The sequence below is a fragment of the Bos indicus genome, chromosome 29 (genome assembly GCF_029378745.1).
Source record: "Bos indicus isolate NIAB-ARS_2022 breed Sahiwal x Tharparkar chromosome 29, NIAB-ARS_B.indTharparkar_mat_pri_1.0, whole genome shotgun sequence".
Lineage (NCBI taxonomy): Eukaryota > Metazoa > Chordata > Mammalia > Artiodactyla > Bovidae > Bos > Bos indicus.
The window spans coordinates 25,316,501-25,341,677 of NC_091788.1; the positions used below are offsets into that span (position 1 = coordinate 25,316,501).

Here is a 25,177-nt window from a genome sequence, read left to right on the forward strand (position 1 = left end):
GTCACTAGGGGAAAGTGATGTCATAGACTGTATTTCCAAAAGACAGGTGCTGCGAAGCTGCTTGAAGAGAGAAGAAGGCACGCTGCGGGGGTCATGCCACAAACATCAACACCTGCTTCACCCTCTACCCACCGCTGAACCAGCAGCTTCAGCATCACTTGGCAACTTACAGAACCATGGTACCCTAGTCCTCCTGCATCAGACTCTGCAGTTCAACAAGTACCCTAGGAGGTTCTAATATGCATGAAAGAATGGAAAGCAACGACCTCAGGCAGTGGTCTCCCTAGTGGGGGGCATAAGATGACCCACAGTGATGAAAACTAAAATGCTCCTGTTTTCTTTCTTATCATGTCACTTGTAAATCCTGGGTATAGGCAGGTATCACAGTATACACAGTATTTCAGAGAGAAAGCACATATATGTTTAAAAAACAAATACAACGTCTCACAGAGGAACAAGCTCTTTTTTGACACAACCAAAAATAGTCTAGAGATCATTATCTAAAGCAGAAATTTCTAAATCTTCTTGAGTTGTGGATTCCTTAGAGAAACCGGTGAAAGCTGTGGAGGTCAACCTCACATATACACAAAATGAGTATCCAGTTCTAGTTAGCTCACCCACACCCACCCCAACCTGGCCCCATGTTAGTGGCCCCTCTGCAGAGTTAGAGCAGAAGTGGATCCCAGCTGGGTCTGTCCCCTCAACATATATAGTTTACAAATAGCAAAGTGTTCACTTGTCTTTGCTGTAAATGGACACAGCAGTGGCACATGGCATCGCTATAACTCACAAGTCACCTTGAATTTTAGCATACAGACTCTACTTTATCACTGCAGTGGGTTTGGGCTTGCCCCCACCAAACTTCCAGCGGAGGAGAGACTGAGCAAGTGGTAAAATTCCTGCGTGGTGATGACAACACGCTGTTATAGTTCTTGCATCTTCTGCAAGATGCAACGTGGATTTTCACAAGCTTAACAAAATTCCATCTAGCGTGATTGCCAGAGCATTTTGGTTTAACTTGCCTAAGGATCCTGTAACTGTACTAATAAAATATACAATCACACAGAGAGCCCAGGATTACAACAATTAACCCTTATTTATCACTCCTATTGAAATAAATTTTTGTTGTTTAGTCGTTAAGTCATGTCTGACTCTTTGCAACCCCATGGACTATAGCCACCAGGCTCCTCTGTCCAAGGGATTTCCCAGGCAAGAGTACTGGAGTGGGTTGCCATTGCCTTCTCCAAGGGATCTCTCTGATCCAGGGATCAAACCCATGTCTCTTGCACTGACAGGCGGATTCTTTACAACTGAGCCACTAGGGAAGCCCACTGAAATAAATACACACATAAATTTTCCATTACAACCTGTAACTATGCTTGTTTTAAATGGGCGTTGGCAGGGCACCCTCCTGAAGAAAGGCTGCATGCTTTGGAAATTTGACAGTCCCCATGTCTGGAATTTGGTCTGGCCTGAATTCTCTTTATTGTGGTTCAACTGTCAGTGTGGGATCGCAGCAAGTATTTCTAGCACAAGCAGGAAGCTTTTTGTCCACCTACTGAAAGATGAAACACATTCTAGCACACAGGAGACAGCTCTCTAGACAAAGCCCCTTTAAGCTCTTTCTTGGAATGAAACAGATGGTGAAAGGAGATTGACTGATATCCAGGAATTCTCAAACCTGAGAATATACCCAAATCATCTGGGGAACCTGAGAAAAATGCAGACTTCAAGGCCCCAGCTTCACAGATGCAGAATGCCATTAGTGGGGCCCAAACCCTGCATTTTTAAATAGACCTTATATTTTAAGAGCATTTTGAGGTTTACAGAGAAATTTCACGGAGGAAAATACAGAGTTCCATTAAACTCCTTCCCCTCTACTACCAGTTTCCCCTAACATCTTGTATCAATGTGGTACATTTATTAAAACTGAAGAACTAATACTGACACATTATTATTTGATACTAATAATTATTTGATACTAACAACTAACATTATTATCAATCATATCGATATATTATTAACCAAAGTCCATAGTTTACATTAGGGTTCACTGTGCTCTCAGGGTTCTGATAAATGCATAATAATATGTATCCATCATCACAGTCTCATACAGGTAATGTTGTATTGCCTTAAAGATGTCCTGTCTCCCCTATTCATCCCTTCCCCCAAACCTATATTTTTAACAGATATGTAAGTAAATTTCTCTCCCTTTCTCCATCCCTCCTTCTCTCCCTTCCTTCCTTCCATACTTCCTTTCTTTCTCTGGTAAATAATTTTCCTGTAGTCAGGATCAAGCTTTCAGAAATGCTGCCTTAAATCTGGAGCCCTGGATGGAGGAACTGTGAGCTAGACTGACCTCAGTTTCCCTAAGAGCTCAAGAGTCACCAAAACGTGACTACAGTGTAACAGTAACTTAAATTTCTAATCCTCACAGTAACTAGTCTTGGCCCTGCATATTATGGGAGCGCGTGCATGGTTAGTGTACCCGATTCCTGATTCCTAATGGCCTCTCCATCTCAGATCAATGCCTGATAAGAGTTTTTAGAACTTTACGGCCCTTCTAAAATATTATCACTTGGTTGTGGACTTGCAAGCCTAAGTCCAACTGTGGAAGCCCAGACAGGGAAGGGACAGGAGAGAACGCAGAGGACCGGGGCCATCTGCGGAAGGCTCAGCAGGGGCATCATAACTAGATGCCCTGACCCTGAAACAGCCTTCTGCTTGCTCAAGAGAACCTGTCTGTCCTCCTAGGCACTTCTTATGCACTGGGACATGCTTGCCAATTTTCTGGCTGCTGCTACACCTTATCATTCCCATGATTTCTGACATGACTCCCGACCTCTAAAGTTCTCTACAACACAAATTCACTTGTCACCTTAAGTCGGTAGAATCTGTGCCAGCATTCTGAATTGTGTGTTCCTTTCCAAGATAACTAGAGCTCCTGGTGGTGGGAATCAGACATCCAGAGTCTCTTTCCCTTTTGGTTCCTGGTAGACACCCCTTAGTAATAACCAGAGTTACCATCAAACTGAGGAGAAGCCAGCTGGCACTTGAATTTCGGTTCATGTACGTTTCACTTTGTCTTACCTAGACCCCACCCGAAAGAAATGCCCAGCAATACTGAGAACAGGTGGGGCTTCCTTGGTGGCTCAGACAGTAAAGAATCTGCCTGCAATGTGGAGACCTGGGTTCGATCGCTGGATTGGGAAGATCCCCTGGAAAAAGTTACCCACTCTAGTATTCTGGCCTGGAGAATTACATGGACTGTATAGTCCATGGGGTTGCAGAGTCAGACGCAACTGAGCAACTTTCACTTTCACTGAGAACAGGAGGACCAAGGTGACTAATGTAACTGGGAGGCAAGCTCTTCTGAAGTCTGAGGCATAAAGCAGGCCTTGGACTATCACCCAGCCTCAGCAAAGATTTCTGCAAACAGCTGGGGGGCCACAGGGAGCACCACACTAGAGCCATATGCAGGCTGCTATCCTAGACGGTCCCGCTTTTGAGCTGGTTTCATTTGTTTAATAAATATTTATGCAGCCCCTGCTGAAAGGCTGGTGCTGGCCTGGGTGCTGGGGATACAAGAATCAGATCCACTCCTTGACCCTGAGGGGCTCAGTGTTTGGGTGGGGGAAACAGACGTGTGAATGTTTACATGGGCTTCAGCAAGAGCCAGGCCAGGGCGCGGGGCCAGAAAAGGCTTCTTAGAGGAAGGAACCCTCGAGTGGCAACTTGTAGGATGAGAAGGTATCTGCCAGGAAGCCTTGGGTTGGAGCAAGTAAATTAGTTCACACAGACCTCCAAGTGCCACTACAAAGGATCTAAAGTGTACAGTGGGGTCTTCCTTGGCGGTCCAGTGGTTAAGGATCTGCCTTCCAATGCAGGGGACACAGTTCCATCCCTGGTTGGGGAATTAAGAGCCCACATGTGGTGGGGCAACTGAGCCCGCGTGCCACAACTGGAAAGTCCATACACCACAACGGAAGAGAAGCTGTGCGTGCTGCAAGGAAGACGCGATACTGCCAAAAATAAACAAATAAATATTTTTAAAAAGTAAATAAAATGTACAGTGGATTGATTCACTGTGTGGTCTTAGATGATAAATTTCTACCAGGTAACAGTTTCATTAAGAAACTCATTATTCTGGGCACTCACTCTAAATGGAATTCAATACATATATTTCCAACCACAAAGAAATATGTATATAGGCCTCTGGCCTTCAAACACAGGGATTAAGCCAAAACTGAGTGTCTACAAGGATACTCGAATTACCTGCCACTAAATCCGGCAAGCTCAGTAGACACAACAGCTGACAACACAGGATGCCCGACCCTGTGCACTTTTCCATTTGTCCATGAACACCAGTCACCTTCAGAATCAGAACCCAGGCAGCCTGGAGCGGCGGCTCTCCACGGGAGTGGGCCGCAGCTGGGGTGGGGCAGGAGTTTGAAAAAGCATATTTGATGTTATAAATCTACCATTTTAAACAAACAACTAAAAAGGCCCAATGTTTTTTATAAAGTATTCTATAAAGTTTGGCAGAATTTTGGTTCATGTGGAACTACTAAAGAGACATTGATTCTCTAAAGACACACCTAATCTTTTTCTCACACCCCCTCTCCTCTCAATTCAGAGTGTGCTGCCTTTACATTAACGGATATTAATTTTTTTTTAACATCCAAAAAACACTGAGTTAAAGTTTTGTGAGGAGGGGAACCAGTCATTTTCTTTCTGGAGAGTTCAGACTGAAGTGTGTAAGCACCAGCCCTCCATATTAAGTGAGGTCATCTAAGCATGCGTTGCACAGTCCCAACAGTAGCCCCGGATACATTCACATGGAGAGAACCAGCCTGTGGCTGAGAGCACAGAAGGGCCCTCCCTGCCCTGAGCCATGGCAGGCAGATCTCATGGCTACCTCTTTGGGGTGCCACCCCTTCCCCCCAAACAGCTGCAATGCATAATCCTTTCCTTGGGTAAATCACTTAAACAGGGCATGTCGAAATTCTCAAAAACCCTAAAAACAAAACAAAATCCTAAAGTGAAAAGGCTTCATGTACAAACTAAGGGCCACTGGGAAAAAAAAAAAGGGAGCCCAGCCCCCACCTGAGCATACCCCAGATAATACCTGAGTCCCTGAGCCACAGAAAAATGCCCTTTTCTACCAAAGCTCGTAAAAGTCTATCCTACTCCAAAATGTGCCTTGGGGTCCAACGTGGTACAAACTCCAAAAAACAAATGATGTGCTCCTCAATGATTAAAACACCATGCTTGAGTTGCCATATGATTCAGCAATCCTCCTCCTGGGCATTTATCTGGAGAAAACCATAATTCAAAAAGATCCGTGCACCCCTATGCTCGCTACGGCACTATTTATGATAGCCAAGACGTGGAAAGAACCTGAGTGTCCATCAAGAGAGGGAGGGATAAAGAAGACATGGTCCATATATACAGTGGGATACTCCTCAGCCATAAAAGAGAGTGAAATAAAGCCATGTCCAGCAACACAGATGAAACTAGAGATTATCATACTAAGCGAAGTAAGTCATAAGGAGAAGGACAAATACCATATGATAACATCTGTACGTGCAATTGAAAATATGACACAAATAAGCTTATCTACAGAAACAGACTCTCAGACACAGAGAACAGACTTCTGGTTGCCAAGGAAGAGGGGCACGGGGGAAGGATGGCTTGGTAGTTTGGGGAGAACAGATGCAAACCATTATACACAGAATGGATGAACAACGGGGTCCTACAGCATAGCACAGGGAACCGTATTCAATATCATGATAAACCAGAATGGGAAAGAATTTCAAAAACCCCTGTGTTCACCTCTACACTGACACGCAGCGGTCTCATTTCACCATACTCTGCCTTCTCTATCATCTTGGTGTTGAAATATCCGATGTTTTTTTAAAAAATCATCTTCCCCACCTCCCACTTAGGATACCAACCTGAAAAGGTTGTACCTCTAAAACTTTAAATGCAACCAGGCATTAAGAAGAAAACCTGTAATACACAGTCTTACGGAACAACAGAATATTAGATCAGGAGTTGGGGGGAGGTCCGCAAGATTACTTGGTTTGAGGATTTCTCAGATGAGGAACTGACACTCAGAATTTAAGTGATTTACTCAAGGAAACACAGCTAGGAAGTAGTCACTGCTGTGTCTTTTTGTTTTAATATATTTTTGCGCTCAATAAATTTATCATGTTCAACAAATCTTTTATAGTAAAACTGAAGTTTGGTTTCCCTATTTTCCATTTTGTTACAGCTGTTTTATCTATTTATCTCCTTGTGTTCCAGTCTCTCAACAAGTTCAATAAGTGTAGGACCAGTATTATTATAATTATGGTTATCATAATTATTATTTTTGAGCTTATATTTTTGCTTCACTGCCCACAGTCCCTAGATTGTGATTAGAACTCTTGAGATAGGTACCTAACAAATGTTCTTCGTGGACTAAATGAAAGAATAAATAACAACCCAGAATTAAGTTGTTTTAATATAAATAAAATATGTGTCTTAAGGATTTAGAGAATATAAAGAAGTGAGACATCCTTGAATCTATTTAGAGAAAAGTTAAATATATTCACAGAGGCTAGGTTAGCTAAAGGCTTCAAGGAAGACTTCTAGGAAGTTGGGGGCCCCCCACGCAGGGAAAGCTAGTAAGAAAGGCTTGGAAGGAGGGGTCACAGGTCCCATTATAGGGACAGCATGGCATGAACAGAGTTCCCCGTGTAGGGAACAATGTCAGTGCCACTCTCAGTGACTCCTGAACCGGAGCTGAAGGCAGTCATGTTGTCCCGTGGCTGAATTCCCATTGTCTGTGGTTTTTCTAAAACGGAGTAAAAAGTGAAACCAGCGGAGCAGGGAGTTCAGTTGGAAAGGCAAAACTACCCCTCGAATTCAACATGTATGGACCTGGACAGTGCCACAGACATGTTTGCACGAAGGACAGGGGTGCATCTTCCCCCAGCGAGGCAGCTGCTGGAGCTCAGGGGGTCACGTGGGCAGGAGATACCCAGGAGTCCAGCATCCAGGCAAACGGGCCAGCCTGGGGACAGACAGAGCCGCGGGTGGTGCGAGGAGGGAGGGGCGGGGCACCCCCTGGGCAGCTGGAGCTCGCTGCTGGGAAGGGCGGGCCTAGAGGGAGCCGGAACCTGGAGCAGGGACCTTCGGAGTGGGAATCAAGCAAAAGCTGGTTGTCTACAAGGATACTCGAATTACCTTCCATCACGGCTGTAGGAGCCGCAGTCACAACAGCTGCACAGACAAAGGAATGGGGTCCCTGACTTTCTGAGGTTTCCACTTGTTCAAATGTTTCTACTTTCATAAGAATGAGAGATGGATAGGCTGAAATAGTCATTCAAACTGAGCAGGGGCAAAGCAGAGACCCCCAACCTTGCATCCTTAGAGCGAGCTTACTCCATACTGTAACCTTTTTACACTTTAAGAACCTGTTGATTTCATTACACAACCGAGAGAGTGTGACTCTAGGGAACATCTGGGCAGGTGTGCAGTCGCTGAGCTGACAGTGATTCTCTACAGGCCCTCCAAAAGCCGCCAGTCCAGAACCTGCAGACGGGGAAGGAGGCGGGTCTGATTTCTGAGCTTATCTGAAGGGGGCTTGTGTGAGAACATTTTCAGAAGGAATAGCTTTGGTGCCGGCTACCACCCGCAGGCCAGCGTGACCTGCGGAAACCTGGCTTGTCAAAGAGACCTTCTCCTGAGCCCAACACCCAGCTCTGCTCCATCCTTATTAGAACCTCAGTGATTTCCATGGGAACCGAACACCCTGAATCTTACGCTGGGAAGAACTTTTACAGGTCCCTTCTCTCAGCTTCTCATCTCATGCAACAATTCCTTCTGCAACGCGTGGAAACAGGTTTCCGGATTCTGCTTGATTACTCTCAGGAACAGGAGGCTCACGTTCTTACAATGAGCCCAGCCCACTTTGGATAGCTTTGATTTTCGGCATGTTTTTTAATGGTCACCTTTGTGTTTAGGAAATAAAAAATGGAAGTCTAACCTACAGTCTCAGCTTGGTCCTTTTGAACCTGTTGCTCTTCTAAGCATTTTCCATGTCAAGCAGATCTAGCTTCTATGAACATGTCTATGACATTCAAACCCTTTTCCTTGCTTGTCACCCTTCCCTAAACAAACCCTTGCCTGATTCTGAACTTCTTCAAACCTGGCACCAAGAACAAAAGAGACACTGTCTAGCCAGCAGATACTCTGTCACTTCCCACATTATTATCCTACCAATCCAGCTGAAGGCAGGATTTATATCTTTATAGAGAGATATCTTTATAACCTAAAACCCAGCAGGTGGCAGCACCAAGTCCTCAAGCTTCCTGAAAATGGCTGTATTGCTTAGTAGCCGGATGACCTCGGACAAGTGGCCTCTTTTATCCACATTTTCCATGTGTATAAAATGGGGATAATAACAGTGTTATCGGCCTCCTAGGATTTCTCTAAGAATTCAATGATATAATGCCTGAAAAGCACCTGCCACATTAAAAGCAATCCACTGGGTGCCGTTATTAGCAGCAACAGCAGGAGCATCAGTACCAGTGGTACCACTGTTATAATTACCCTCTTTCTCTCTCCCTTCATTCCAAACACATCACTAAGCATATACAGCAGGTCTGGCAGGAGATGTTAGAAATGCAGGTGTGAAAAGACACAATTCCTCTGCTCACAGATATACTAATCTAGGGGACAGACAGTTATACAAACAGACAAAGCAAAAGGAACCGAGATGAGCCATCTGCAAGGCATTACCAGCTGTTTGGGACCCACCGGAGGGAAGCTGACGTCTGCTGGTATCGTCAGGGAAGGCTTCCCAGCTTCAGCAGATTCTTAAAGGACTGCAGCAGGTGGGTGGGAACGGAGCAGGGAGGGATTTATGGACAGAGAGAGAGCAACCACGTGTAAAAGGCACAGAGGTCTGAGCGCATGGTACATCCACCAAGGAAAAGGTCAGTGGTCCAGAGTGGCAGGACCAGAATGCCAGTGGGGGAGGAATGGGCGTTCAGGGGACAGTGGAGAGGACAAGACGTGGGCCAGGGCAAGCAGATCCCTCATTAGTTCCCCATGAAAAGGAGGGATTCCTTTGTGCCAAGCACTGTGCTGGGCACAGGAGATACGTGGTCAGTGAGACAGACAAGCTCTGTCTTCACAAAACGTAGCCTCCAATGGAGGACCATGGAGGGCCGGGTGTCTCAGCATGCTGGACAAGGCACGGGGTGGGATGGGGCAGATATACTTTCCAAAGACGGCTCCACAACGTTGCCACCCCGAATGGTCTTCTTCAGGGTGCCCCTGAGAGGTGGGATCTACACTCCCTCTAGTGAATCTGGAGGCCTGTGACTGCTTTGACCAACACAGCTGGGTGAAAGAGACACTCTGCAACTTCCAAGGTAGAGGAGAAAAGGCCACCTTTGCTTTGCTCACGGTAACACTTGTCCTTGGGGCTTGGAGGCTTCCAGGTTCAAAGGAAGCCAAGCCACAGAGAGAGGTACGGGTGTCCTTACCTTCAAGTTGTCCCAGCCTAAGTGCCAGACGTGTGAGTGAACAAGTTTTGGAACAGCATGCTGCTGCTGCTGCTGAGTCGCTTCAGTCGTGTCCGACTCTGTGCGACCCCATAGACGTCAGCCCACCAGGATCCTCCACCCATGGGGTTTTCCAGGCAAGAGTACTGGAGTGCGGTGCCATCGCCTTCTCTATGGAGCAGCATGGACCCCCACTATTAAGCCAGGTCCAGCCCTGGGGGCCTCCCCACTGAGACTCCAGACGTGGGGAGCACGGACAGGCCGTCTCGGCCGTAATCTTGTCCCAATCCTGAGACAGAGACCTGTGAGCATCATCAAACACTGCTTTCCAGCTGCCAGATTTTGGAGTCATTTATTAAACAGCCACAGAAACTCAAGAGTTTACCCGCTAGACAAGGTGGAGCCACTGAGAAATGATAAGCAGGGATCATGTAATCAGATTAATACTCTAGAAGGAGTTTTCTCACCCAAGAGTAGGATGGACTTGTTGGATAAGCACTGGGATCCGAGATGCAGAAAGCAAGCAAAGGGCAAATGGAGTCATCTGGGGGAGAAACACGAGCAGAAAGACTGGAAGAAACCACGGTAAGAGACAGTGAAGAGAGCGAATCCACTGTCCCTGGTGACCAGCCTTCCAGGAACAACAGAACAGAAGAGTCTGAGATTCTTTCTGATTTTCTGGCTGTGGAAGAGAAATGGATATGGAAATATAAGAGGAGAAGCAGGTTTGGGGGGGAGAAGAGGGGTTAGATTTTTAACATGTTTACGCAGATTACAGGGTTCTCAATGAACACCCTGAGACAGGGTGGATGCCCTTCTGCTTTGCAGTCAGGTGTGTGGGAGTCCCGGCTCCCTAACTCACCAGCTCTGTGACCTTGGGCAAGATACGGATGCCCTGCGGGTCCCTGCATCCCTGTTGGGAGGAGCGGACGACCACATGGACGACAGTGAGGCTGACAAGAGACAAGGTGTATAAAGCGCCCCACACCAAGCCAGGCATTTAGAAACGCTCTCTAAACAGTAATACAGGGTAGCCGCTATTTTTATCACCATGATCCTTATTGTTAACTGTTCTGCATACTTGGTCAGAAGCTTTGTGCGCAGGAGGCCTGGCTGCAGGGCATTAAACGAAAGCCGTTCCCAGGAAACCTCACACACACCTCTGGAGAAGGGTTTATTCAACCGTAAAGCCTATGTCCACCTCTAAAATAGCTGCACCAGCCTGCCAAGGCGGGAGGGAAGCCCGGCTGTTAGCTGTCTTCAATCTCTCTGTCTCCCTCCCTCTCTTCCAACTCAACGGTTGAGTGGTTTTAATTAACAACTCCCACAGCGTAAGGCAAAAGTCACTCGATTAATAAAGCTCTAACGTGCCGTGCATGGTTCTGGGGTCTCCGGGTGGCGCTGAGCTTGTAATTGTATGTTTTGTTTGGGTTTGCGGCGGGTGGGAGGCTACACGACTACAATTTCCTCAGAGAAGTTCACGTATCACATGCACAAAGGCTGGAAACCGCCAGTGACTAAAACGCCCACTTTGATGAGACTTCATGGCCTGAAGCCACATTGCAGTGAGGTGCTTCAAGAAACCACCATGCAGGAAGGGCTCAAACTCTGAACCTTCCTGACTCTGACCAGCTCACTGGTTTTTGTTTCCAAAACACACACATCAGTTTTGCCCCCACTCACTCACTGTCTGCGGGCCAGTACCTGGAGACTGTTGATACAAGTGTTTCTAATGCTATAGCAAAACCTGAGCCATTTAATTGAAAGGAAACTCAAAACAATGCTTTTGAGGCAAACAAAAGTATCCATTTTTGCCCCCACCTCAGCCACAGCCTCTTTGGTCCTTCCACAAGCATTGGCCAAGTGAAAGTCTGAATGCAGCTCAACACTCCAAGCCTTACCCTTTGAACATCACCCTCCATCTGTTTATATGGTTTCAACACTCCCTAATATGGCACAGGGAAAACAAGGGTTTGTAATGTTCACAGACGCCCACTCCTCCTTTTTGGTCTTGCCCTCCATATAATTAGAGATATAGCAAGAAGCCATACTACAGCGTTCTGGAGCACAGGCTCTGAATTCAGCCTGGTTAAACACTTGGTCCCATCAGTTACTGTAATAGGGAAGAACAAACGTGACTCCATATTGGATCTGTTTCTTTTGCTTTGTGTTCTATTACTTTTGCTATAAGTTGAGAATGTTGTCTATAGCCTGAAATAGACAGGATACTTCTCAAGGCTCACTTTTCCATTCATATAGAGAAAAACAGTTGTAGAACAGAGGATAACATGTGTCTTATTGAGGATTACAGGAACATAGCATCTGACTGACAGTGGGCTGCTGCTGCAAGAGCGAAGGATTCTGACCTTAAGAAGTCTGCACCAACCAATCACGTGCCCTCTCTTTCAGTGTAAACAAAGCCTGAACTCCAATTTGGATAAGACGGTTCTTTGGGACACTAGTCCACTATCCTCTCCATCTGCTGGCTTTCTAAATAAAGTTGCCATTCCTTTACCCAACAACACATCCCTCAATATATTGGGCTGCTGTGCAGTGAGTGGTACCAGTCTGGACTGAGTAACATTACCAGCTGTGTGACCTAATCAAGTAACCTAACCTCTCTGAGCTTGGTCTTCTCAATCATAAAGAGAAGATGAAAAGCAGCCCTTATCTCAAAAAACTGATGTACAGGACAAGTGAGATAATGCATGTAATGAGCTCCACTGAGCGCCCAGCCCATGAGAGAGACCCCAAAGCAGCTTAGCTGTTGTGAATTCCGGTACCACTGCTGCAGGACAGGCAAAAAGCCGCATGCTAGCAGGCGGGCTGGTTGACTTCTGTGGCCTTTTCCCATCTCAGCAGAGCCAACATCACATTTACTCTGTCCCACGTTCCTAACAACTTGAGATGACTTTACCCTTTAAACTTCATTGTCCAAGTATGTGAGATTTCTCATTTCAAAACAGATGCCTGCTCAATGACGAGTACAAAGCTCTGGGAACTGGGACACGGACTCCAACGTTGCAGCAGAGAGAAACACAGACCCCCGTCTCCAGCTTGTTATAAGATCAAGAGGTGAATATGGGCTTGATTTATAGCTGGAAGATCCTGGAGACAGATGTGGGCCTCTCCTCAGACTCTGAATCCTATTTTACTCTGGAGTCTCAAAAAAAATCATCATCCCTCCAGAGGCGCCCATGTCAGGATTAAGAGGAAAGATCAAAACCTCTACTTCTCGGGGAGATTTCTTATCAGGACCTGGGAATTCTGGAGGGGGTGTGATGATTTTCCAAGGCATGCACAGACTCGTGATTTGTGGTCATATCCCAGGTAGGATGTTTTAGCCTCGAGCCCTCACAGATGTTTCTACAAGGTGTGTTGCTCTTTGTCTCTAGACCACAGGTAAGCTGCCTCCTGACCCAGATGACTCATTCCTACTGATCACACTACACAGCCTGCTGGCAGACTGTAATGGTTAATTTTATGGGTTAACTCAGCTAGGCTGTGATACATAGACACTTGGGGAAATATTAGCCTAGATACTGCTGTGAAGCTGCTTTTTAGAGGGGATCAACATTTAAACTAGTACACTTTGAGTAGAGCAGATTTTGCTCCAAAATATGGGTGGGCTTCATCTAATCCGTTGAAAGTCAAAAGAGAATAAAAGACAGATGTTCTCAGGGAAGAGGAAATTCCACCTCTAGGCTGTCTTTGGGCTTGAGATGCAACACCGTTTTTTCCTCTGACGAACCCTAATACACAGACAGACTCTCACCCACTTAGCATGTATCTGGCTATCGTGCTCAAGAATAAGAAATGGTATTACCTCATCTTAATTAACATTCTAAGTAGGATAAAAGAGCAGGAAAGCAAATAGAGGCGATGATTCCAAAACCCCAAAAGGAACGACCATTCCGTATGTGCCAAACGCTTTCAAAACACTATCTCCTTTCTTTTTCTGTACACTGAAGAAGCAGGCTATCACTGAATAAGTGGGAAACAGGCTTAGAAAAGGAACCCAATTTGCCAAGGTCACACAGCTGGCAAGCAAGGAATACGAAGGTCAGATCTTCTGACCACGAATCTCAAGTTTCTTCCATTCGACCATGTCTCCAGAGCAGCATGGTGAGAGGATCATGAGTTCCCAACAAAATTTCAGTTTCTTATCTTGATCTCAGTTCAGGCACATATGGTCTATTTTAGGGCCAAAATACTCCCAACCTCGTCCAAATGGTTCTTTTCATCTTTACCTCAACTCGAGCTTGGTGGCCTCCAACCTTGCCATCATAAATCTGTAGAGCCACTCTGTAGCTGCTGGGCCTTGCAAAATAGCTGGAAAGGGTGCTTTCGGTGCTCTATAAGCTGAAGACAAAGATAAATGAGACTGGGTTTTCTAGATGAGAGCCATGCAAAGGCTAAACAGGAAATACAGAGGACCTTCGGGTCTACCTGTGACACAGATCTCTCCACTCAAGGTACGCGTGCAGATCTCCCTGGTCCATTGTTCAAGAATCTGCCTGCCAAGGCGGGGGACACAGGTTCGATCCCTAGTCTGGGAAGATTCCACATTCACAGGGCAACTGGGTCCATGTGCCACAACCACTGAGCCCGCCCTCTGGAGCCTGTGAGCCGCAACTCCCGAGCCCACGTGCTGCAGCTTCGGAAGCCAGCTCACTGTAGAGCCTAAGCTCCGCAACAAGAAAAGCCACCACAATGAGAAGCCCGTGTATCACACCTAGAGAGTAGCCCCTGCTCATCGCAACTGGAGAAAGTCCACACACAGCAACGAAGATCCAGCACAGCCAAAAATAAGTAAACGATTGAACGAATTTTTTTAAAAAAGGTACCTTTGCAAAACACTGAGTAGAGACAGAGGAGCCTGCAGACTCTACTAGAGAGGGTAGTCCTGAAGAAAGCAGAAAATACTCTACTAGAACAAATAGAGGAACCAAGATCACAATGAAATGCCGGCACACGAAGGGAAAGAAGGGAAGGGCAGCCATCTGTTAAAAATCTCGTTCATGGGCTTAAAAGCAATGAAGTTAACAATCAGCCTCTTGGCTCTTCATTTTTCTTATTAGTAAAATGAAAACATCCTATAAAGTTCAGGAATATATATAGTACCTGGCACACAGAAGATGTGTGATATACATTGGCCCCTACTCCATCATCCATCGAGAGCTGCGGAGTAGGCATATGTTTTTCCTGCATGTGTAAGCATCCTTTGGTAACTGTGAGCTCACAGTCCCCGCTTTATCCTGACGAGGACCTATATTGATCAAAAGTGAGATCGCAAAAGAAGGAGTACCACATGGTCAGCCTGAGAACTGATCCTGTCGGTCAGAGACCCCAGAGCAAGGCCTGGGATGGAGGAGACCCTCGTTAAAAATGTGTTGACTTGAAATAATTAAAAATGCAGTCTCTTTGCAGCACAGATTAATGGAGACTTTCCCTTGGTTGGATACGTGGGGCTGATCTGAGTAAGGCCAAAGCGGCTGCGTTGATGATGCTCACCAACGAAGAGCCCTGTGAAGGGCAGGAAGTCTGTTCCAACAGAAGGGCAGAAGGGAATGGGATATAGTGCATACTGTTACCCCGCACCAGGCTCTGAACTGGGTATTATATGTGCATCCTATCCCATTTAATCTGGGCAACACCATCACTATTATGAGAACGGTGTGGAAGGGTCTAGCAGTTCTGCGCATGTCACCTCATTCAATCGGTCACCGCAACTCCAGGCGTTAATATTCTCATCTGTAGATGAGGGAAGCCTGGTCCCCAGAGAAGAAAGTGAGAACAGAAGAGGTCCCCTCGGGGCCTGCCCTATTGTCAGACCCCCCACATCTTGCCTCCCACTGTGAACATTTACCACCATCTGTCTTGGGTTAGACTTAACTACTGAGCACAGGTCAGCCTCCCCCTTGGGCCTGGAGCAATTCTCCAGGGCAAGAATTGGAAGGCTGTGGGAGTGGGGTTTTCCTAAAGCCCAGGGAACTACATTCCAGAGGCTGCCACATACTCTGCTGAAACACTCAGCCGGCCCTGGTCCGGGGGTGGCCTGGAGGCCTGAGACAGTCTAAGGGCAGTGAGCGGTGCCAAGAGGCAAGAGGGCAAGCTGGCAAAGGATGGACAGACATCAGCTATTTCAGACAGTGCCGCGCAGGCTGGAGCCCGGGAGCTGGCCTTGACTCTCTGGCGCCTCCATGCCCCCAGGTCAGGCGGAGTTTTAGAAGAGAGTCTCTCTGACCCCATGTCCCCATTCCTGGGGCCTTGGCCTTACCCAGAGCTGTGTCACCCGACCCTGGGCTCTGAGAGCTCCTGGCCCGAGCCCACCCCCACCCGTCTTGAATCTCCAGCCAACCCACCCCCAAACAACGCACCACTCTTACAGAACTACACCCCGCACCCATTATGTCTTCATGCCTTCGTTCTTGACCTCGGTCTGCCTGGCTGCTTGCTTATCCTTCAAGGCTCAGCTCACAGGTCCTGAAGGAGCTATAGCTGCTGCTGGTGGGGGACACCACACACAGTGCTGAGTGCTCTGTCCACGCAGACTCTGGGCCAAGTTCACGGGCATGAACTCACTGAAGCCACACAAGAGCTCTGAGACGGGCCCGGGAGCGTGCTCCGGGGCACCGAGCCCAGAGCAGAGCAGCCAGGCTGGCCTTCGTGCCACGGCCCCCAGCTCCCAGCACACCCTCGTCTCCACTCACTGTCCTCTTGGAAGGCACTGCAGCTTCCCTTCTCCGGAGCTCCCCGCCCTGACACTGACCTGTCACCTGCCTGTTCCATGAGCATCCTCAGGGATGCTCTGCATCTCATTCATTTCCCTCAGCCTTCCTGTCTTCGGCACAGTCTCCAGTACACAACAAACTCCGTAAACACTTTTTAAATGGCAATTTACTGCCTTTTGCCTGGAGCCTCCCCAAAAGGCAGGCCCCAGGAAGGGTTTCCAGGTCCAGGGGAGCCCATGTGTGGGAGGATGTCGCTGAGGATGGGCGAGCAGGCGGCGGGCAGTCCCTTCAGAAGACTTTCTTCTCTCCAAAGCGCCCACTTTCATTCACTCCTCCCCTTCCTTCCCTGCAGGATTCTGCGGTCAGGGGTGGGAGTGGGAAGGGATCAAATCTCAAAGCAAGCTAGGAATTTCCCAAGCAGTCGGGGCCCAGTTTTCCTAAGAAGACAAGGCACCCCTCTCCCCCCACTTTTTCCCCCTCTCTTCCCCATAAATTACTAAGCCAACATTTGCTCTTATGAGTAACGGTCTGAGCTGCCCATGTCAAAGTTGGACCACACTTCATTTCTCCACAGGGCTGTTCTCCAGGAAATCTTTTTTGCGTTCTGTCCTCTGCCTGCTAAATCTATCGTCACTGCCGACAGTGGCGCGAGCAGGCTTGGGAAGCTGGAGAATTTCTCTACTTTCACCATGTCCTGAGCTCAACTGTTCTTTCTCCTCTGATTAAACTGCCTGCTCAGCTGCCTACAAGGGCTGAGTGATTGCCCACACTCAGTAAATCAAGCAAGTCTGCGGTGTGGGGAAGAAGACGTGCTCAAAAGCGATGCCACCCCAGCCACTGGGGACAGACTACTCATCTTGGTAGCCAGGGCCATCAGTCCGCAGCGCTGCCCGGGTCAGATGACATCACAGCCAGGTGAGGAGAGCTGGCGTGTGCTCACCGACACTTCGGGAAATGAATCCTGCCCGCTGCACGACCCCCTGTGCTCGCTCACTCTGCCCAGGGAAACAGGGGTCACAGGGTTTGCCTATGATTTTTAACACCAAGGAAAGTATCAGAAGGGGCCAAGCATTCCTGGTTTCTGTGAATTCATACACTGCTAAGACTTGTATAAATCACCAAGGGAAGTGAGGAAACACCAAGGGAAGCAGGGAGGAACAGAGAGGCTGAAAGACTGGGAACTGGCCCAGTTCCACCACTGGCACACTGGGCTACCCCGGGCCCAAGGCTTCACGCTGGAGCACCACTGCAATTTGTTTTTGTTTTTTGACATCACATGACTTGCAAAATCTCAGTTCCCTAACCAGGGATTGAACCTGTGCCTTCCCCACTGAAAGTAAAGAGTCCTAACCACTGGCCCGCTAGGGAGCTCCCTGGATTTTTGATGTGTGAGTGTGTATAAAAGGAATGCAGGGCATTAGGGACAAGTGGTCTGCCCAAGGCCCTACAGATCTGTCTAGACAGCAGTCTCCACCTTTCCATGGCAGTTCAGCCTCCTGAACATCACTGAGACCTGACCAGTGTCCGACGGGAGACCTGGAACTCCCAAGCCTTCCAGGAACCCCAAAACCAAGATCACTTCAGAGGGATCAACCTGGAGAAACATGAGCCCACCTTTTCAAGTCTCAGAGGTACCTGCCACATCCGCTGGACCCTATCATGACTTAGCGCCTTTCAGGACAGCCTCACCTAAAACTGTTTCTCTAGGCTCTGGCGTGCATTTTGGCCAAAAGGAGTGTTTTGGCTTCCTTCCCTATCAGTTTGCCAGGAACAACAGCCTGTCAAGGTGACTTAAGGTCTGGCCTGGAAAGACCAAGAGAAACATTTAGCAGAGAAGAAACAGCCCGGCTGTATCCTATGCTGACTTGATGAGAAACGCTTCCCTCATTTGTCCCAAGACGGTCTCTGAAGGAAGGAAGAGAGGAACAGGGCAACTTCGCTCCCGTCCCCACTGCATACGGCCTTCGTACTTTCTTTCCCTTGCACTGTGGGTGTCCAACTCGCTGGGATTGAGGGAGGCACAGGTTTGGAATAAATAGAGCCATGGAAAGGAAGACCATGTGGCCAGGGCGTCAAGCTCAAGGGGCTTCAACCTGAGGCGCATCTTCTTTCAGAGGCCTGTGACCGCTCTTGTTTCACTGAAGGTCCCTGTAGCCTTTAGTCAGTGGGTATCGACTGGTCACTTACTATGGAACAGGCACTGTGCTAGCCAATGCAGACAGGGGAGCCCGTAAGACAGACTGCACTTTGACCTTTAAGAGCTGGTAACAGGCATGGGCTCTGTCCGTTTCTCATAATCAGTGTACTGAAACAATCTGAAAATGTGTTTTGTATGGATGCCTGGTTTGATTTTATACACACATTATATATGTGTAATAATTCTGGTGCAATGCTGTCAGTGCTATTACAGGTATGTCGAAGATGATCAGAGCCCAGAAGAAAGAATCACTGGCTCTGCCTGGATAGAATCGGGGAAGGCTTCCTGGAGGAGGTGACCTGGCAAGCAATGATGGGAAAGGCAACACAGGGTGCTATGCATGAGAAGGATGCACGGAAGCATAAAACACCCTGTGTGGTTAAATGTCTGTGTTTCCCCCACCCCTGAAAAATCATATGGTGAAGCCCTAGTCACCAGTTTGATGGTATTTGGAGATGGGGCCTCTGGAAGTTAAATGGATTTGAAGAGGTCACAAGGGTGGGGGCCCCCAAGTGGGATTAAGGCCCTTAGAAGAGGAAGACACTCCAGACCTGCTTCTCTCTGCTTTGGGAGGACCATAGCAAGCCAGCAAGGGGTGCTCACCAGAACGTGACCATGCTGGTACTTTGATCATGAACTTCCAGCCTCCAGAACTATGAGAAGCAGATGTCTGTTATTGAAGTCACTCAGCCTATGGTATTTAGTCATCACAGCTGGAGTGAAGACATGCCATGACATTTCTATGGAGGGGTAAGGATTCGTGAGGACGGGTTCCTCAGCTTCAGAGGGGTGAAGTCTCCCAGCAGGCATGTGTGGCATCTGTTGATGGAGTAACCCCTGACACCCAGCAGAGAAGACTGCCATCATCGAAAAGCCAACTCTGAAGACGTACTTGCTCACAGCCCCGTGTTCTCTCCTGCACTAGACTTCTGGCCAGGCCACATTCAAAGAGGAGCCAACCACTACACTCTCCACTCTCTCAGTCTTGAATAACACCAGCTCTGAGTTGTAAACCAATAAAATGATTCTTTGAGTTAGAAGCAAGCAAAACCACTGCATCACACCCTGTATGCGCCACTAGGTGGAGCTATGCATTGCGCTGAAAAGAAATACCAGAGGCTAAATTGATTTTCTCTTGAGTGTTCTGTAAATAGAATGACTGCCTAACACAGTTGGTGGTGGCAAGTTATATAAGCCCAGAGTCCTGTGAGGGTAGGCATGAAGGACAGACCATTCACAAAATATTTGTTAAATTCCTACTTGTGCTAGAATCTGAGACAAATCACGGGTACTGCCTGCCTTCTGGGAGCTCCACGTGTGGCGGAGGACAGACACGCACACACACGTTGTGCGTGACGGTTCTCGAGTATCCGGGACTCTCCCAGGCGATCCTCAGGGTCTGTGTCTAATTCTCAAATGAAAACTTGTTCTTAGTTCATTTGGCAGAAGTGAAAGTCGCTCAGTCGTGTCCGACTCTTTGCGACCCCATGGACTATACAGCCCACGCAATTGTCCGGGCCAGAATACTAGAGTGGGTAGCCTTTCCCTTCTCCAGGGCAACTTTCCGAGCCAGGAATCAAACCAGGGTCTCCTGTATTGCAGGCAGATTCTCTACCAATTGAGCTATGAGGGAAGCCCTCATTTGGCAGAGGCAAGTTTAAATCTCAAATCTGCCTGCCTCTCAAGACCATACTCTTTCCTCAACACAGTCCCCCTCAAACACTTCCTGTGCAAAGCAAAAGATTCAAGCGCAAGGTTGGGTGTGGATCAAGGCCACCAGAAATGAGGCAGAGCTGGCTCTGCCTGAGGGAGTCTAGGAGTGCACCACAGAGGAGGTTTTTCTGTTTTGAAAAGTCAGATAAGCTTGAGGGGAAAGAAATTCCAGGGAGACAGAGACAGGTCCTATGGCACAAGGCTTTGCAAATGCAGGAGACGACCGTGGGTAACAAACGGCACAAGCCGGACACTGGGGAGTACCGGGCACCTGAGGACCGACGTGGCCAGGGTGCAGGCTGGGAGGGCGGCTGAGGGAAAGACCATCAGCAGCCTCCCTGTTAAGAAGTTGACATTTGTTCCCACAGGCAATGGAAAGCCATCAAAGGCTCTTAGAGAAATTTCTGATGTTGAATTTAAATGGTCTTTTCTTTTTTCCAGGAAGGGAGGTATATTCATAGTATGGAACATTATTACAACTCAACGACTCCTTTGAAAAGAAAAAAAAAAACTTTCCAAACATATGGACTCTAAGTCTGTCCCTTTAATTTCCCTCTATACCATATGGTGCGCTGAAGTTTGGGAGGATGAGTAGATGGATCGGCTTCACAGACCAAATCTTAGTAAGAGACATCTACGTCTGTTACTTTTAATTCCTTTTCCACTAACCACAGCTGAATTCCAATTTATCAGTCTAATAAAATGAAGTGGTGAGGTCAGGCGGTTTCTTATAAAGTACTTAGACATGCCTGGCACATGCTAAGTGAAATAGGAGGGTTTAGTGAGTACACGCACACAGAGGCCAAAGGCGTGTGCCCTTAGTTCCTTAGTAAACTCCATGGAAATCACGTAACGTCAGCCCCGCCTTAGGGAAACCCTAATGGTACACAGGTGCGCATGCGTTCATATCCAGGAGCAACAGGGAGCTGGAGACATCAAAAAACAGCTCTTCGACCAAGCTGAGGTCCAGCGTCATTTTAAAAACAAAGGCCATGGGTTTTCCGAAACTAGAATTTACTTCCACATCAGTCTTACTAAATAAACTTGCTGTAAACTTTTACAAGAACTTTCCTCAAAGAGCCTCCACACTGATTTATAGAATACTCATGCATCAAGGCTGCTTCCACTAAGTCAAGCAAACATCTGGGTGAAAACTGTAGTCATTTCACGGTTCCCAAGTGCTGGGATCTTTGAGGCTGATATGACATCTGAACGCTGTCTGAAACTGTGTGTCTTCATCAGACATTTGCCATTAATTAGATAAAACCTCAAAGAGAAATCTAACTGCAGAAGGTTAGAAACGAAATTCATTGTAGTGCTTCAAGGCTTCGGGAAGCTAACTAACGAGCTTCAGTGTCATAGAGTTCAGCAGTGGTAGAGCGGGATTCAATCTTACCTGATATTCGTCTGTTTTCTTTCCACTACACCAGCTGCCTCAGCAATCTGGCTTATTGGGCAGATTCTGAAGCACAGACTAAAGGGCCGGTCCTTCAATATCTACAGCCTTGTCGTGTTTATAAAAGGAAAAAGAACGGAGTGCAAAGGACATTAAATGGTGTGCCCTGAGCTCTGCATATAAAGGCAAGCGGGTAACTGAACCTCAAAGGAGAAACTCACACGCACTTCCATAGAGTGGAGTTGTGCTTCACTAGTGCTCTAGAATGTCACGACTAGGAGGAGTGTGAGATGCCATCTGGGCCGCCTCTCTTCACTGTGCAGGTAAGCCTCTACATTAAAAGTAACTGGTGGGGGGAGAGGGAGGGAGTTGAAAACAGACCAGCGTGCTCCGATTTCAATAATTGGGTGGTTTGCTTACATTTCCACACTTGTATCTACACTTGCTCTAAGTGCTATCTCACTTGCTAAAAATGTAAGCTTCCCAAAGCAGGAAGTGAAACGTAAACATTTGTGCTTTTTAGCAGGCATAACAGCTCTGGTTTGAATAGCTAAAGAGACTAGGAATGTCTCCCTGTAACATCCCTAAGGTTCAGTTTAGGGTGTTTCAATGTCGCCACCTTGTGGAAACTGTTGGTAGTACATGAAAATAAACATGCCTTCACTTATTAAAAGACTGACCTGACAAGAGAATAAATGTTTCTTTAAATAAGAAAATCTCAAAATAATCCCAAAATGTTTGGTTGTATATCACAGTAGGAAGTGATAAAGATAACCCTGACACCATGCTGAATACCAATGGTCTTTTTAACAATAAGAATTAAAATAATTATTAAATAAATTTAACTATAAATTATTTTAATTTTAATAAAAATTTAATTGTAAATTATTAAAATAATTTAAAAGATTAAAGTATATGCAATTTTAGTAATACGTATATATTACTGTTTTCATGGGCTTCCTAGCTGGCGCTATAGTGGTAAAGAAGTCACCTGCCAACGCATGAGACAAGAGAGATGTGGGCCAAGCCCTGGGTTGGGAAGATCCCCCTGGAGGAGGGCATGGCAACACACTCTAGTCTTCTTGTCTGAAAAATCCCATGGACAGAGGAGCCTGGCGGGCTCCAGTCCAGAGGATCGAAGTTGGACACGACTGAAGTGACTTGGCACGCATGCTCACGCACACTGTTTTCCTGTTCATGTAAAACTAGAGACACGAAATGATGCTCTAAGTTTACGGGATCATTTGATTTACCGTTAACTGTCCCAGTTATGAGGGCAGCAGAAAGCTATTGCATAGTAAGAGTTTGGAGGCGCCTGTCTTCCAAGATTTCACCGTGGGATGGTTCTACAAGCAACAGGCAGAAAGCCAAAGTACCCCTATCTCGAAGCTTTAAATAAAAGAACACTTCTGGACAGACAGGTAGAACTAAGTAAATCAATTCTGAAATAAACTCAAGTAGCTGTGCTATTTCAACACAGCAATGAAATCCTGGAGAAGATAGGCCGGTACACTGGTTAAGGAGCTGCGTTCAGGAGCACTAGCCCTGAGCCCTGCCTCTTAACTACTCAACTTGGGCAAGTGGTTTAACCTTCCTGAGCCTCAGTTTACTCTTCCATAAGATGGTGATTTATGATATTACCTACTTCAAAGGATTGCTGTGAGGGAAGAAGATAATATATATAAAGCACAATGCTTGGCACGTAGTGGGAAGACGAGCTATTATTAAGAAAATACTGACTCACCCACGGGGTTCTTGATCACTACATTCAGGAAAATGAATGGCATGATCATCATGCCTGATTTTTATTATCTGTAATTTTACCTGTTAGAATGTTAGAGGAGGGAAAGATCTTGAAGGACTTCTGGGCAAGCCAGGTTAACAGATGAAGGGATCACAGGCAAGCGGGGTAGATGAATGCTTGTTCAGCTTCCACGGGGATCTGCAACTGGGGCAAATGCAGGAAGCCAAGCCTCAGGCCACACAGGGTCACGGCCTGGCTCAGACACCACCTCCTCACTCCCCTTATCTTCGCATGTTACAGGGAGGTTGGGCTTGCTCCTTCATCCATGCAGCTGTGTGCTTGCCAGTTCAGCAAAGTTTATATACTCCTACCTGTACAAGGCACTAGGGATTCAGTGGTGGGCAAGCCGGATTCTCCTGCTGCATCATGGCACTTACTGCTGTAAGCAGGAGCAGGCGGAGAGACAATAAAATACAAACCCATCCTGACAATAATCACATGGACGAAGGAGCCTGGCAGGCTACATACCATGGGGTCGCAAAGAATCAGACACGAGTGAGTGAAACACACACCCAGGATAATTCTTAACACTGATAAGCTTCCAAATGAGTATAAATACAGTGATGGAGAATAGGCCTGGGACAAGTCACATACAGGACTTGAAGTTGAAAGGTCAAGGAGGACCCTTTAAAGAGATGCTGGCAGAGCAGCCAGAAGGAACCAGTATAGAGATCTGGGCGACAGGACTGAGGCAGAGAAACAGTGCAAAGGCCCTGCAGCAGGGAAGAGCTTGATGAGAAGGAACACAAAACCAGCTGCAGCAGCAGGAGAATGGAGAACAGCCAGCCCTCAGAGGCAGGTACTGACCTGCCTCCTGAGAAACCTATATGCAGGTCAGGAAGCAACAGTTAGAACTAGACCCGGAACAACAGACTGGTTCCAAATAGGAAAAGGAGTACGTCAAGGCTGTATATTGTCACCCTGCTTATTTAACTTCTATGCAGAGTACATCATGAGAAACGCTGGGCTGGAAGAAGCACAAGCTGGAATCAAGATTGCCGGGAGAAATATCAATCACCTCAGATATGCAGATGACACCACCCTTATGGCAGAAAGTGAAGAGGAACTCAAAAGCCTCTTGATGAAAGTGAAAGAGGAGAGGGAAAAAGTTGGCTTAAAGCTCAACATTCAGAAAACGAAGATCATGGCATCTGGTCCCATCACTTCATGGGAAACAGATGGGGAAACAGTGGAAACAGTGTCAGACTTTATTTTTCTGGGCTCCAAAATCACTGCAGATGGTGACTGCAGCCATGAAATTAAAAGACCCTACTCCTTGGAAGGAAAGTTATGACCAACCTAGATAGCATATTCAAAAGCAGAGACATTACTTTGCCAACAAAGGTCTGTTTAGTCAAGGCTATGGTTTTTCCAGTGGTCATGTATGGATGTGAGAGTTAGACTGTGAAGAAAGCTGAGCGCCGAAGAATTGATGCTTTTGAACTGTGGTGTTGGAGAAGACTCTTGAGAGTCCCTTGGACTGCAAGAAGATCCAACCAGTCCATTCTAAAGGAGATCAGTCCTGGGTGTTCTTTGGAAGGAATGATGCTAAAGCTGAAACTCCAGTACTTTGGCCACCTCATGGGAAGAGTTGACTCATTGGAAAAGACCCTGATGCTGGGACGGATTGGGGGCAGGAGGAGAAGGGGACGACAGAGGATGAGATGGCTGGATGGCATCACTGACTCGATGGACATGAGTTTGAGTGAACTCCGGGAGTTGGTGATGGACAGGGAGGCCTGGAGTGCTGTGATTCATGGGGTCGCAAAGAGT

At 47.1% G+C, this 25,177-nt stretch overlaps 1 protein-coding gene across 4 annotated transcripts in view; it reads right to left on the reverse strand.

Moving 5' to 3' along the window:
• The window catches only part of NAV2 (neuron navigator 2), a 423,984-nt gene that overhangs the window by 136,754 nt on the left and 262,053 nt on the right, over positions 1-25,177 (reverse strand). The window lies entirely within an intron of this gene.